General features: G+C 45.6%; 1 pseudogene; it reads right to left on the minus strand.

Moving 5' to 3' along the window:
- Positions 1–543: 543 nt before the first annotated feature.
- On the minus strand, positions 544–1,045 carry LOC101658307 (annotated as a pseudogene).
- Positions 1,046–13,674: the final 12,629 nt, after the last annotated feature.

Here is a 13,674-nt window from a genome sequence, read left to right on the forward strand (position 1 = left end):
GCAAGGTGGTGTCACCTGCGTACCACAGGTTGTTGAGCTTTTCCCCAGTCCTGATGCACAGTTCTATGTACAACAGACAAAGCTCTTCCTGGTCTTGCACCTTCAGCACAATTGTTACAAGGGTTTCTTCATATGGTCTAACTTCTCCAATTGTTTTCGCAACGTACAAACTGAATAAATATGGTGAGAGGATGCAACTCTGATGCCCACCTTTCCTGATTTTAAACCATACCATTTAAATCATATAATATACTCTGTTTGTCTGGCTTCTTTCACTCAGCACAATTATTTTGAGAATCATCCAGGTGATATCAATAATTTGTCCCTTATTATGATTGAGTAGTGTTCAATTATAGTATTCAATTGTGAGTCAAAATGTTTTATCAATTCATTTGTTATTAGACATTTGAATTGTTTCTAGTTTGGTATTACAAAAAAGACTGCTTTTTTTTTTTTGCTTTAACTTTTATTTTTTATTATTTTAAGCTTCATTTATTCCAGACCCATGAGTTTTTGCTTCATCAGTTTCTTCTGGGAAATCTTTTTCTTCTGTGCAACCTCCTCTTCTGGTTTGGGAATGATCTGGTCCTTCTCAGTCAGGATCATCTCAGTGTGGCGGGGGAGCTCATGGAGGGGTTGATCCGACCCTGAGCTCTGTAAGTCCGGCAGTGCATCTTGGGGGCTTTGCTCACCTGGATGTGCTCAATGACCAGAGAATTCACATCTAAACCCTTCAGTTCAGCAGTACTTTCTGCACTTTTAAGCATGTGCAGCAAAATATTCAGCACTCTTTTTGGGCCACCGACCCTGGGTCCAACCCCACCATTTGGCCTGGGCGCACCTACCAACACCACCTTTGTAACGTCGTTGGAAGGGCACACACCGCTTCTGCAGTGACGTCTTCAAGTGTTTGCTGGCTTTCCGGATGTGCATGCCTTAGATGGCCTGGGCAGTTTCACGGGTGTTCTTGAAGTGGACCCGGAGATGCGACCTCTTGATTTGCAGGATTTGTAGAGTTTTCCGAGTCAAGTGAGTAGCGAACCATTTTGGCAGGTCACCTCCGGCCGCTACAGTCAGAGAAGACTGCTTTTTTGATGGACATGTTTTCATCTCTCTGGAAGGTTTACTAGGATTAGCGTGCTTGGAACATAGAAGGTCTGTATTTTTATGAAATTGCCAAACTATTTTCTGAAGCGGCTGTACCGTGGACTTCCCCACTAGCAGTGAAAGGGGTTCAGTTCATCCTTATCCTTGCCACCACTTACAATGACCGAGCTTTTCAATTCCAGCTAATGTCTGTCAGTGTGCTGTACTGTGTTGGCTTGTGTGTTGCCGTCCTGCTGGAAGTTATGACACCAGTATTTCAAATACTACCAGGGTCACCCGAGGTGAACAGGCTTCAGCAGAGCTTCCCGACTGAGGACAGGTTACAAAGAAGGAGCAGACTTTCCACTTCAGAGGCATTCGCCACTGAAAACCTTACTGATAACAGCAGAACCCTGCCAGCATTGGAAATGTCATGAACAGCCGGGGAGCATTGTTAGATATAGTGCTAGACGATGAGCCCCTCACTTTGTAAGGCAACACAATTATAACTGAGAAGGAGCTGCCTTCTCAAAGCAGAGTCCACCCGCGACGTGAATGGAATAAAGTTCTGGGGGTTTCTATTTGCTGATGTGGTATGACTCAAAATGAGGACAAACAGTGGCAAACATTAATAATTGGAACTTGGAATGTACAAAATATGAATCTAGGAAAATTGGAAGTCATCAAAAATGAAATTGACAGCATAAAGATCAATATCGTGGGAAATAGTGAGCTAAACTGGAACGGCATTGGCCATTTTGAATCCAAGCGTGATATGATTTCCTATGCTGGCAATGAGCAATTCAAATGAAATGGTTTCTCGTCGTCAAAAAAAAAAAAAGGCATTTCAAGATTGACTTTGAAGTACAACGCTGTCTGTGACAGGATAATATCTACATGTTTAAAGGGACTCCAGTTAATGCAACTGTTATTCAAATGTACACAGTAGTCACAAAAGCTGGTGCTGAAGAAATCGGAGAATTTACCAACTTCAGTCTGAAATGAATCAAACACAATCAAGATGCAGTGATAATTATTGGTGATTAGAATATAAAAGTGAGAAACAGGAGGGTACAGGACTTGGAAACTATGGCCCTGGTGAGAGAAAGATAGCTAGAAATTGCAGGACCAACAATTTCTTTACCCCAAATGCCTTCTTCCAGCAACATAAATGACAACTACAGACGCGGAATTCTCCAGATGGAATATAGAAGCACCAATGGGATTATATCTGTGGGGAGAGAGGGTGGGAAAGCTGAACAGCAGCAGCCAAGATAAGGCTGGGCTGACTGTGAAACTGACCATCACTGGCTCAGAGTAAGACCACAAGAGCCAAAATGTGACCTTGAATATAACCCACCTGAACGTCAAGAGTACATCAAGAAGAGAGTCGATTCATCGACCACTAATGACAGAAGGCCTGATGAGCTGTGGGAGGACATCAAGAACATCATGTATGAAGAAAGCCAAAGGTCATTAACAAGACAAGAAAGAAAGGGAAGGTCAAAGTGGGTGTCAGAAGAGACTCTGATACTCGCTTTTGATCATGGAGAAGCTAAAGCAAATGAAAGAAATGATGAAGAAAAATAACTACACAGAAAATGTCAAAGGCCACTCCCCAAAATAAAGTATTATAATGGGATGTGTGAAGCCCTGGAGTTAGAAAAACAAATAGAACACACTCAGCATATCTTAAGCTGAATGAACTCAAGAAAAAATTCCACCCTCGAATTTCAATATTGAAACGTTCTGTGGGCAAAATATTGAGTCATATTTGATCATGTGGATCATAAAAAAAACTAGGGATAGCTTTGAGAAGAATGGGGATTCCAGAATACTTCATTGTTCCCAGGAAGAACCTGTACAGACCAAAAGGCAGTCATTCAAACTGAACAAAAGAATATTGCATGGCTTAAAATCAGGAAAGGTGTGCAGCAAGGTTGTACCCTTTCACCATACTTACTCAGTCTGTGTGCTGCGCAAAGCCTCAGAGAAGCTGGACTGTATGAAGAAGGTGGCATTAGATTGGAGGAAAGCTTACGAATAGCCTGCATTGTGCACTCTGCAGATGACACAACCTTGCTTGCTGAAAGTGAAGAGGACTTGAAATATTTGCTGATGAAGATCAAAGATTGTAGCCTTCAATATGGATTGCAACTCAACATAAAGAAAACAAAATTCCTCTCAACTGGACCAACAGATTACATCATGATTAATGGAGAAAAGATTGACGTGGTTAAGAATGTCATCTACCTTGGCTCTACAGTCAAGGCTCATGGAAGCAGTCGTCAAAAATTCAAAGGGCACCTTGTATTGGGTGAATCCACTGCCCAAGATCTCTTTAGAGTGTTGAAAAGCAAGGATGTTGCTTTGAGGACCAAGGTACACCTGACCCAAGCCATCGTATTTCCAACCACTTCATATACATGTGCAAGTCGAACATTGAGTAAGGGAGACCAAAAAAGAACCGATGCATTTGAATCATGGTGCTGGTGAAGGATGTCGAACGTGCCATGGGCTGCCCAAAGAACAAACACATCTGTCTTGGAAGAGGCACAGCCAGAATACTTCTTGTACTTTGGACATGTTAGCGGGAGAGACCAGTTCTTGGAAAAGGACATCACGTTTGGTAAAGCAGAGGAGCAGTGAAAGAGAGGAGGACCTGAGGGAGATGGAGTGCATCCGTGGCTGCAACAATAACTTGTTAACAAGAGACACCAGGTCTTGGGAAAGGATGCATGTTATTGGAAAAGGACAACAATAACATGTTGAATGACATGACCCTGAAGGAGATGGATTGACTCAGTGGCTGCAACGATGATATATCAGTAATTGTGGGATGGCGCAGGATCCGGGATTGCTTCATCTGTGGTTTATAGAGTCACGATGAGGAGCTACCACTTTTTGTGCTCGTGTGCTAGGCACCTGGCACCCCACTCTACAGTGGGGAGTGTTGTGATGGGGGAGACCTTGTCCGTGGAGGCTGTGTCAATGACGTCACCCCTCCTTTCCACAAGTGAGGAAGTCACTGAACCCCATACTTCTCTGTCTTTTCTGGTCTGGGCCCACACCAAGGAGGGGATGCCACCCCCCAATCCCTAGCTCAGCCCCTCACAGCCTCTGACCAGTCAATCCATCAGCATCTCTTTTCTTCTGGCCACCATGATCCCTGATGACCTTGTCCTTGGGTGGGGACTTTTGAGATCCATCTGGGTGAATTTCAGGCAAAGTTCTGGGCCAGACACAATGCAAATAAGCACACACTCAGGGAGGAAGTATCATGTTCAGGTTAGTGCTTGAATTGGGGAATCTGATCATCGGCATTTTAGTGGTATTTCTGCCAATTGCTAATGAAATCGTGACCTTGGTAAGTCAACCACACTCACTCAACCTCAGGTTTCTCCTCTATGAAATCGGCTAATAAAAGAGCTGGCAGATAGCATCGTGATGAAATATGCCCACAGTGAACACTGAATACATGTTGCAAATGATAAGAAGACTGGGTCTTACAAATGCACTGCCTAAGAATAACTGCCCTGGCTGATACAAATCAGTGTTGTCTTGGTGAAGTCTCCCATGAATCTCCATTAGGATAACTCTGCCCTGTTTTAATGGTTAGTGTTGTCAGTTACTGTCCCTTCTTCGATAACTTGAGCAACTTTATTTTTCCCAGAGGAAATCTTCTTAGCATCTTCTCCTTTCTCATAGAGCCTAATAAAACTTAAAATATATCCTAAAATCAATATACACAAGTATACCTCAAAAGAAGGCATCTGGATTGTAGTGCTAGGTACTCAGTTGTTGGTAGAAAGGTCAGTGGTTCTAATTCACCATGGGAGAAAGATTGGGCAGTCTGCAGTGGTAAAGATGACAGCCTGGAAACCCTGTGGGGCAGTTCTCCTCCTTCCAACAGGTCTGTGAGTCACAGATGACTCACCAGCATTGGGTCTCTCAAAAGGCACTTGGTCCCTTGCTGAGCCACCCTGTCACACTCTGCCTTCACATCCCGGGCACATGCATACTCCCTTCCACATGGCTCTTGCAGGACCCAGGCTGGACTGTGGGAAACTCAGACTATCCTAGCTACCTTGTCCAAGTCATGGTCACTGAATCACTTTGAGCAGCAACTTTCAATTTTCTCTTGATCCAATCAAAAAGCAAAAGCAAGGAGGTAACTCAGAGTCCGGGAGAACATGCGCTAGGATCCTGGGATTTGCTCTGCTATGTCCAGCTTGTCCTGAAAGAAGCCACCAGAGCAATGGACACTCAGACAACAGAGTGCTCTGTACCCATGCACACCTTACCTCAAGGTGCTGAAAAGGGAATCCCAAAGAGAAAATAAAATTTAGGAGGTTTGTTGAACCCACTGTAGAGCTGATCTGGAATTTAAATTGATTCCATAATTTATTGCATTTTAATTAGCAATCACAAGGGACCATGTATTGTTTACTCTCTTGCTAGGCACTCTGGCTGGAAACAAATACCAGAGTCTTAATAAGCATGAGTTATATTTACTGTTTTCCACTTTACAGTCTTGTTATAATCATCACAAGAAGAGATTCATTTAGTGCTCATCTGTTCCTGGTATGACATTTATTGACCACGAGGGTACCATAAAATGAGACCTTACCACATAAGCCAAGATAGCACTTCTCAACCCATCGCCACCCCCACCCCTAACCCCAACCCATACTTGTTTCTTTATTGTTTTCAACAATATTAATGTAGGAATATTTCTGGCTGGGATAGATGGCATGACTTCTCCCTGACATAATTAAGCAAAATGCAGCAAGGTGCCTACCTGTGGTTCCTGATTTAGACATATAGCTGTATATCTGTGTGTCCTTCCACCATGGAAACATCAGCCATATGGCTACCCTTTCATCTTGGTGTAAACCCCTCAGCTTAACGGATCACCCATCTGGCGGATGGCTGGTCACCCTAGTTTGGTATCCATGTCTATTTTTGTTTTGGAGGTTAATAAAATATTAATCCCTTTTAATGATCATTCTCAAGACCAGAGCTTTTGGGATTTTTAGCCAACTCTTGTTATTACTTGAACAGTAAGACTTTGAAATGTACTTATGAATGCAACACTCTGGGATGATGTATTTCTTTAGGGACATCTGGGTTCCAATTTCTCACTGGAAACATTATAAAGTACTTTTTAAACACCACTACAATCATTACAGCCATCCCATCGGTCAGTCCAGCTCCCACTCTTGGACGGAGCACCCTAGCAGTAATGGACTTCATTATCTCAAGTCTAAATTATATTGCATTAAAGGAGGTAGGAGGGCTGAAATTCCAAAAGGCAGTTCTGAAAATAGGGATATTTTATGTAACCTACATAGATATACCTTTTGGGACTTTTTATTCAAAATAGACTTTTCTTTTCCCAAAAGTAGGTGAAGTGGGTGCCATTGTTTACTTGCTCTGCTCATTCTTTTTTAACCCAGTTTTCCCACCCAGCCACAGAGGCACAAATCCTGTGCTTGGGTTTTAATTAAACCTTGCTCCCAGTTAAAAAGCTCCTATTGTCCTTTTCATTTAAATAGGATTCTTCTTAGATCTTTAACAAGACCACAGAGGAGTAATAAATCTAAGTAATTGTCCTTATTAAGGAGAGATTATTCTCACAAGACTATAACAGTCACCGAAGTGACTAAAGCCATTTCCAGGTAGCACTTAGCATCTCCTCCTCCTCCCCAAATACTGAAATGCACTCAAATTAAATTAGATGACATCCTGTTTATTTTTCATAGATTTTGCCAACAGAAAGGAATTTGCCCTTTGATTATATTCAGAAAAGTCTTACTGCACTGATTTCTTTCAGCAGAGAATGCGCTACTCTTTCCCTGTCTACCCCTCATTTGTTCCTTCCTTCCTTCCTTCCTTTATTTCCTGTCCTTGCCCTCCCTCCCTCCCTCCCTCCCTCCCTTCCGGCAACAACTGATGCTTGAGTGCCTGCTCTGCCAAGTACTCTCGAGGCATCAGTGGTTCAAAGATGAAAACCACAGGCCCTCAAACGGTATATCAATTCATTCATCTAACATTTATTTAACAAATCCATATGCCGGTGATCGACCATGTGATCGGTGGTATTGCACTCCTAGATTCCTAAATTGTCAGAAGGCCTTTAGAAAAAGAGGGCCTAATAGTGATTCCTCCACGAATAGTATATCCCTCTGCCCAGAGGCGGAACACGCCAGGGGCTCTCAGAGCATTCCAAAAACCCTCAAAATCACTGCCATCAAGTCACTTCTGACTCACAGGGACCGGACAGAACTGCCCCCAGGGCTTCTAAGACTGTAACTCTTTGTGGAATGAAAAGGCCTCATGGTTCTCCCGTGGAAAGCTTGCTGGCCCGTGGGGAGCAGCCCGATAGACACCCACTCCCACCACCATGGCCCCAGAACACTAGCTGGAGGCAAGTAACGTTTATCACTTACAACAAGAAAGCTCACCAAAGCAACTCGGGATCCATTTCTGAGGCTACCCCAGACTCAAGAAGGCTGGAGCGCGGAGATGACTGGTCTACCCGTGCCCCACTTTGCATTGTAGGGGAGGCCTCTTTTCTACAGATCACCCCGCCAGATAGGCTTCGTTGCTGGTTGGGCTGAGAACTTCTGCTCCACGTGTTTTCATTTAGAACTTGTAGCCGAGGGGCTCAGGGAATAGTTTTAGAGAACTAGCCCCTGGTTTTTTCTGAAAGCTGTCCTAGGAAGAAGGAGAACTGCTCCCCATGTGCCTCCAACAAACAGCACAGCTGAGGGGCTTATGAGAGGGCCTACCTCATGCCAGTGTCCCTCCCCACCCCCCCCAGGTAGGCTCAGTGAAGTAGACTTCAGTCATGCATGTTCCAGCTACCATCACCATCAAAGGACAACCACAAGCACTCCCTCCACCATGTTTATACCCCAAAGCCGTCCATCCCCTATGGTGCACTTCCACCAGATGACCATCTGAGGGTAGAACTCACCACCTTGGGGCCCACCCTCTCACCCTGCCCCAGAGAATGGGGGTGGGGAGGTGCTTTGTGACTGTATTATGCCCTCTTCCTTCCTGAGGCTTGTTGCCAAGGTGATGAGCTACATGTTGCCTGGCTGTTTTAGAAAGACAGTAGATACCTTGGCGAATGGAGAATCCCGGGGCTGTTTTCAGAAAACAGTGGGAAAAAGCCAGACCAAGTGCGTTGTCCCACACGGGCACTGTCGTGGGCGCTGAGTTTTGAGAGGGAAAATGGTCAGATACCATCCTTGCCTTTATTATCAGAAACATGTAACAGGACACAGATATCAATAGAATTGATGAATTACCACCACGGAAACAAGTTCGGAAGGCGGGGTCAGGGTGCCACACGAGCTTGTTCCAGGGAGCCAGGAGCAGTCCACTCCAATGACCCACTTTGCTCTATGACAGGTGACCAGACCTCTGCTTCCCTACAAAATCTCCAGCGAAACTGGCTCGTGTTCAAAATTTTGACATAGGCAGGTAGTCTTAAGGTTTTCAGTTTTGATTTAAACTCATGTTTGACACTAGCCTCCTTTGGTCAGAGAAAGCGAATTTCGAATATCTAGCAGATGGCTGATTTTTGTTCATGGTAGCAGAATTGAGCCATGTCAAAGGTTCGTTTCAGATGCGTGTACTTGTGGGCATGCCTGTATCTGTGGAAGCCCATAAGAAACACTCTGGGACAGGCCGTGCTCATGGGGACGGAATCGCCCTGAGTTGGCGCCACCTCCACAGTGCCTACGAACCACCACACCCCACCACCACCCACCACCACCCCTGGGCTCAGTTTGACTTGGGAAGGTCAGCTCTCTCCTTTTCTGGCTCTCGAGGAAGCAGGGTGGATGCCCCAAGTGCACAAACAGGGGCACTCTCATTGTGGCATGTTTCAGACCACGAACACAGATAGGGTTCAGCTAAAGCACACGTGCGGACACACATACAGGCGTATTTCCTTCCTTTTAAAATCTGTACTTTGGGGTCCTGAGTGAGAAAATGCTCTTTGAATGAAGATGAAGTTACCTCAAGTAACAAAGGGGGAAGCCCTATGTTTTCCTTTAAGCTTAGGTGAGTTCATCATTGTAATTTTCTCTAAGGCTGCCTAGCACAACACATCTCCAGTGACAAATCCCTTCAGCTCATCATCCAAAAGCTGCTGCATGCTATTGGATCCAGCCACATGTTTTCAGTTAGAAGGAGAACAATTTTTTTGAAATTAAGATTCACTTGCAATTTAAATACTACATATCTTCAGGGGTCCCAGAATAATAGGAAGATTTGTTTTTCTGATTAGGGCCTCTTTACAGACTTCTTGTTGCATACGCAATTGACCTTCTTGGATTTTTAGTATCCATATCTTGACAAGCAAAGATTCAAGAGCATCCCCTGCGAGCCCCCTGTCCAAACATGAGGTTGCGGGGGGATTTCTGTGTTTGGGGGCAGGAGGTGGGCAGTTCAGAATACCATTGTCAAGAGTCTCTGGTTTAAGGGCCATAGATATATAAAGCAAAGGACAATGAACTTTTGGCTTTTTTTTTCTAATCATTTTATTGGGGGCTCTTATCACAATCCATACATACATCAGTTGTGTCAAGCACATTTGCACATTCATTGCCCTCATCATTTCCAAAGAACTTTTAGCTTTCAAATGGACCCCAAGGGAGGTGGCTACCATTCTGTGTGCAAGAGAAACTGTCAGTGCTCATTCACATACTGCCCCCCAACCCGTCTCCCATACAGTTTGGAGCAATGTGGGTCCCAGGGAGTATTCAACCTCCAGACCGCACTCCCCAAATATCTCCACATGTTCTTTCATGATCACGCACTTTGCCATCTGCATCCTGGGAGCAGAGGGCTCAGTGGGTCAGAGCCAAATATGACGTCAATAATTATTACCCTGAAGGGATGACTTACAGTTGCCAAATGAGGACTTGCGGGATTCACATGGCGTATTGCATTGGGTCACTCTACAAGATGTGTCTTTAAAGTGTTGAAAAGCAAGGATGTTACTCTAAGGACTAGGGGTGCGTCTGATACAAGCCATGGCATTTTCCATTGCCTCAAATGCAGTGAAAGGTGGACCTTGGATAAGGAAGGCCACAGAAACCTTGGTGGATTTGAATTACATTTCTGGTGAAGAATATTGACTAGGGACTGCCAAGAGAACAAACAAATCTGTTGTGGAAATACAGCCAGAATCCTCCTCGAAAGGAGGATGGGGTTTTAACTCTGTGTCACGTGCTTTGGGCACGCTAACAGGCGAGACCCACCCCTGGAGGAGGACACCGTGCCGGGTAACGTCCGAGGGACAAGAAAAGGAGGAAGATCCCCGACACAATGGATTGACACTGCGGCCGCAGCAGCAAGCTCAAACCTCAGAACAATGGTGAGCTGGGGGCGGCCTGGGCAGCGTTTGGCTCTGCTGTGCATGGGGTCAGCTCTAGGTTGGCGCCAACTCAGTGGCACCTCACAACAACAAGCAGTGACCCTTGCCTGGAACTTTCCTACATGAAGAATAACCTTCATGGTGTTAAGCTATTAAGATTCCACCGTAATCAGTTACCACGCTTAACATGGTGATGTGAACCGTTCTTTACTATCCCGCTAACTGAAAGGTCAGCAAGAGGAAGCCAGCAGTAGCTCTGTGAGAGATAGACTGGCAGTTGGTTCAGAGTCCAGCCTGCTTTAAAACCCCGGGGGCCAGCTCCCCTCCATCACACAGGAGCCCTGTGAGCCGGGCTGGCTGGGCGGCACCTCAAACAAGCAGCCTTGACAGACGGCCGCAGGCGAACCTCTTGGGAAAGCAAGCTGCCCAACGTCCAAGATTTCATCCTCAGAGACAGCTCTCCACCCGACCCATCCCACAAGACAAGGCACACCCAAGACGCAGGGTGCAGCCAGCACCCTGCCTGCCAGTACGCTTGTGATTCGCTTATGAAGTAAAGACTGGGTGGAAATCCCATCAGACCTAACACCACCCAAAGGAAACCGGGGCCGCTCAAGGGCACGCTGCCTTAAAGCTGGCTCTACGCCAAGATCCCTGAGAACTAACCGGCTCGAAGTTTGAACCCAAGAATGAAGCTGTTCTGGAATCTATCAGAGTCTCCACGAACACTGATTTAAAGGAAGACGGAAGGAAGGGACAGCAGCCAGACCCGGAGACACCAGCCGAAAATCGCGTCCAGGTTAGGCGCTGCCAGCACTGCCATGGGGAAATGGCGCTCAGGGAGGGCCGAGCAGTCTGCATTCGCGGGCAGAGCTGCCGGGCGTTGAGCTGCCCACTATTCACTTGGTGTATAGTGAACACCAAGGAGCGACATCGGTCACACTTTTATCCTGAAAGACATTGTCACGGGACACAGCCAAAGACCCCAGCCGTTTATCAGGCATCCACGTGGGCGAGGCAACCCTTCGAGGGTCCTGGCAGTCACAACCCAAGCATGTGGCTCCATTCCCAGCCTTCTCTGGAGTGTAGCTTGGGAAAATAATAAGAACTCTATAGGATCAGTGATCTCACTCCTTTGGACTACAGTAAATCTCTTCTATATTACTGCGCAGCCTCTGAGAATATTATATTGGCTCTCCTTTTATTAAGAATGTTGTGCATACCCACAAGTCCCTATTTAATTTTTAGCTGCAAGACACAATTTTGAAAAACTATTATCTAGAAAGTGCAATAATCAAACAATGTAATCATGAATGCTAACCCTCCTGGGAATATTATTTTAAATGCTTGACAGCAGGAGGCAAGAGTTGACAAGGAAGAGTCTGGCTTGGCGGGCTTTCTCATTTGTCAGGACGGCTGCACTTTCCAACAAGATGTATTTGTTGGAAATACGTTTTTGTCCCCGTGTGATTGTTTTGAAACTATCAAAGAATGCAAAATCCTTAAACAAGGAGGATAGATTTGCGTTTTCTATTTGTTCCAGTCTAAGATTAAGGATTAAATCACTTTAAGAGACACAATTGAATTCCTTCTCAGAGGAGCCAGACGGTCCACATCCATCACCCACTGCCTCCGAGTCTCCTAGCTGCTCGGTGAGATCAGACTCGTAAATTTTGTGACATATGGAAAATATCAGAAAAGCAACGCATGCATTTTAAGAGGGCCCAGAAATCAAGACTCACATCATCAGAGAGCAGCCCTAGGAATTCACCCACTCTGCTAGTCACCCGCCTCTCAAAGGCTACGGCCAAGTTCACTGGGCCTTTATTTGTCCAGTGGCCGGGACACATGGGATGATCCAGTGGGGAGGTGCCACCGTCTCTGCCCAGAGGAGTCCCTCGGGGATAGGGGTCACTGTGCTGTGTCCCAGAAGAGCATTCCCTTTTATGACTCTAAGACTAGACCCGACACCTTCCTCCACCTGGAGTACAGATCTTTGTTTTCATCGTACCACGTGAATACGTAACAAATCATCGGCCTTTCAGAATTCTCCACATGACAACTCCAATACCATTAGTTGTGCTTATGATGGTCAGCCATCATTGTCATTCTTGTTGTTAGGTGCCATGGAGTCAGCCCATGGTCCCGTTAGGTGCTGTCAAGTTGATTTCAATCCATAGGGACCCACGTGACGGACTAGAACTGCTCCACAGGGTTCCCAGCTCCGTCTCCAGGGAGCTGCTGGCTGGGCTCAAACAGCTCACCCTTTTCATCCGTAATTGAGCGCTTAATTGTTGCACCACCGTGACTAGTCTCCATGTCCAGTATTTCATGACCTTTAACAAGAGGTCAGTGCCCTGTCAGCAGTGAACCCCCTTCTCCCTTGCCTCTCACTCACGTCTGGAGACCATTGATGAACTTTGGTCTCTCTACCCTTGCCTGGCCTAGATAGTTCATATAAGTGGAATAATATATTTGTCAGTCAGCTGGCTTGTTTCACTCAGCACTCTGTCCCCATGCACTCCCTACTGACCTCTCTCTCAGCACGGGTCTTACTGAAGTCTAAAGTGCGCACCACTTTCCACTGCTAGCTGTTGGATAGCCGGAGCCAGATGGGAGGTCTTGTTTTCTCTATATGCCCTGAACTCAGCATTTTCCAAGGGCATAGCAGATACTGGAACAGAAGAATGGATGAATTGGCACTGGCGAGGATAGAGCAGGGATTAATCTTAGCTCTTGGGATTCTCAGATTCACACTAGCTCCATCAGCTGAAGCAAGATGCTTAATCTTTGCATGCCTCGAAGCTGCATCTCTAAAATGGGGATGATAATGGTGTCTACCTGAAAAGGTGCTGTATGTGAATCTTGAATGATTTATTATATATATTACAATATTTATTACATATTTACATACCTCAAATCCTATTTTGTACTAATAGGAGTTCCATGAATCTTAGCTAACAAAGTGAGCCCACCAAAACATAGGCAGTTGTCCTATCAGTCATGTAATACAACCCCAAACATCCCAATGTCAATGAGTCCCTGCTCACACAAAGACCACTGCGCTGGGGTCTGTCCATGCTGCCAGAGCAGCCAGGCAGCTGAAACTGCTACCAGTGAAAAGACTGTCTTTCAGGGCAGAGGGGATGGGATGGAATGGGATGGGATGGGATGAGATGGGATGGGATGGG

The sequence above is a fragment of the Echinops telfairi genome, unplaced genomic scaffold, assembly GCF_000313985.2.
Source record: "Echinops telfairi isolate 266 unplaced genomic scaffold, ASM31398v2 ScPeMD7_443;HRSCAF=831, whole genome shotgun sequence".
Taxonomy (NCBI): Eukaryota; Metazoa; Chordata; class Mammalia; order Afrosoricida; family Tenrecidae; genus Echinops; species Echinops telfairi.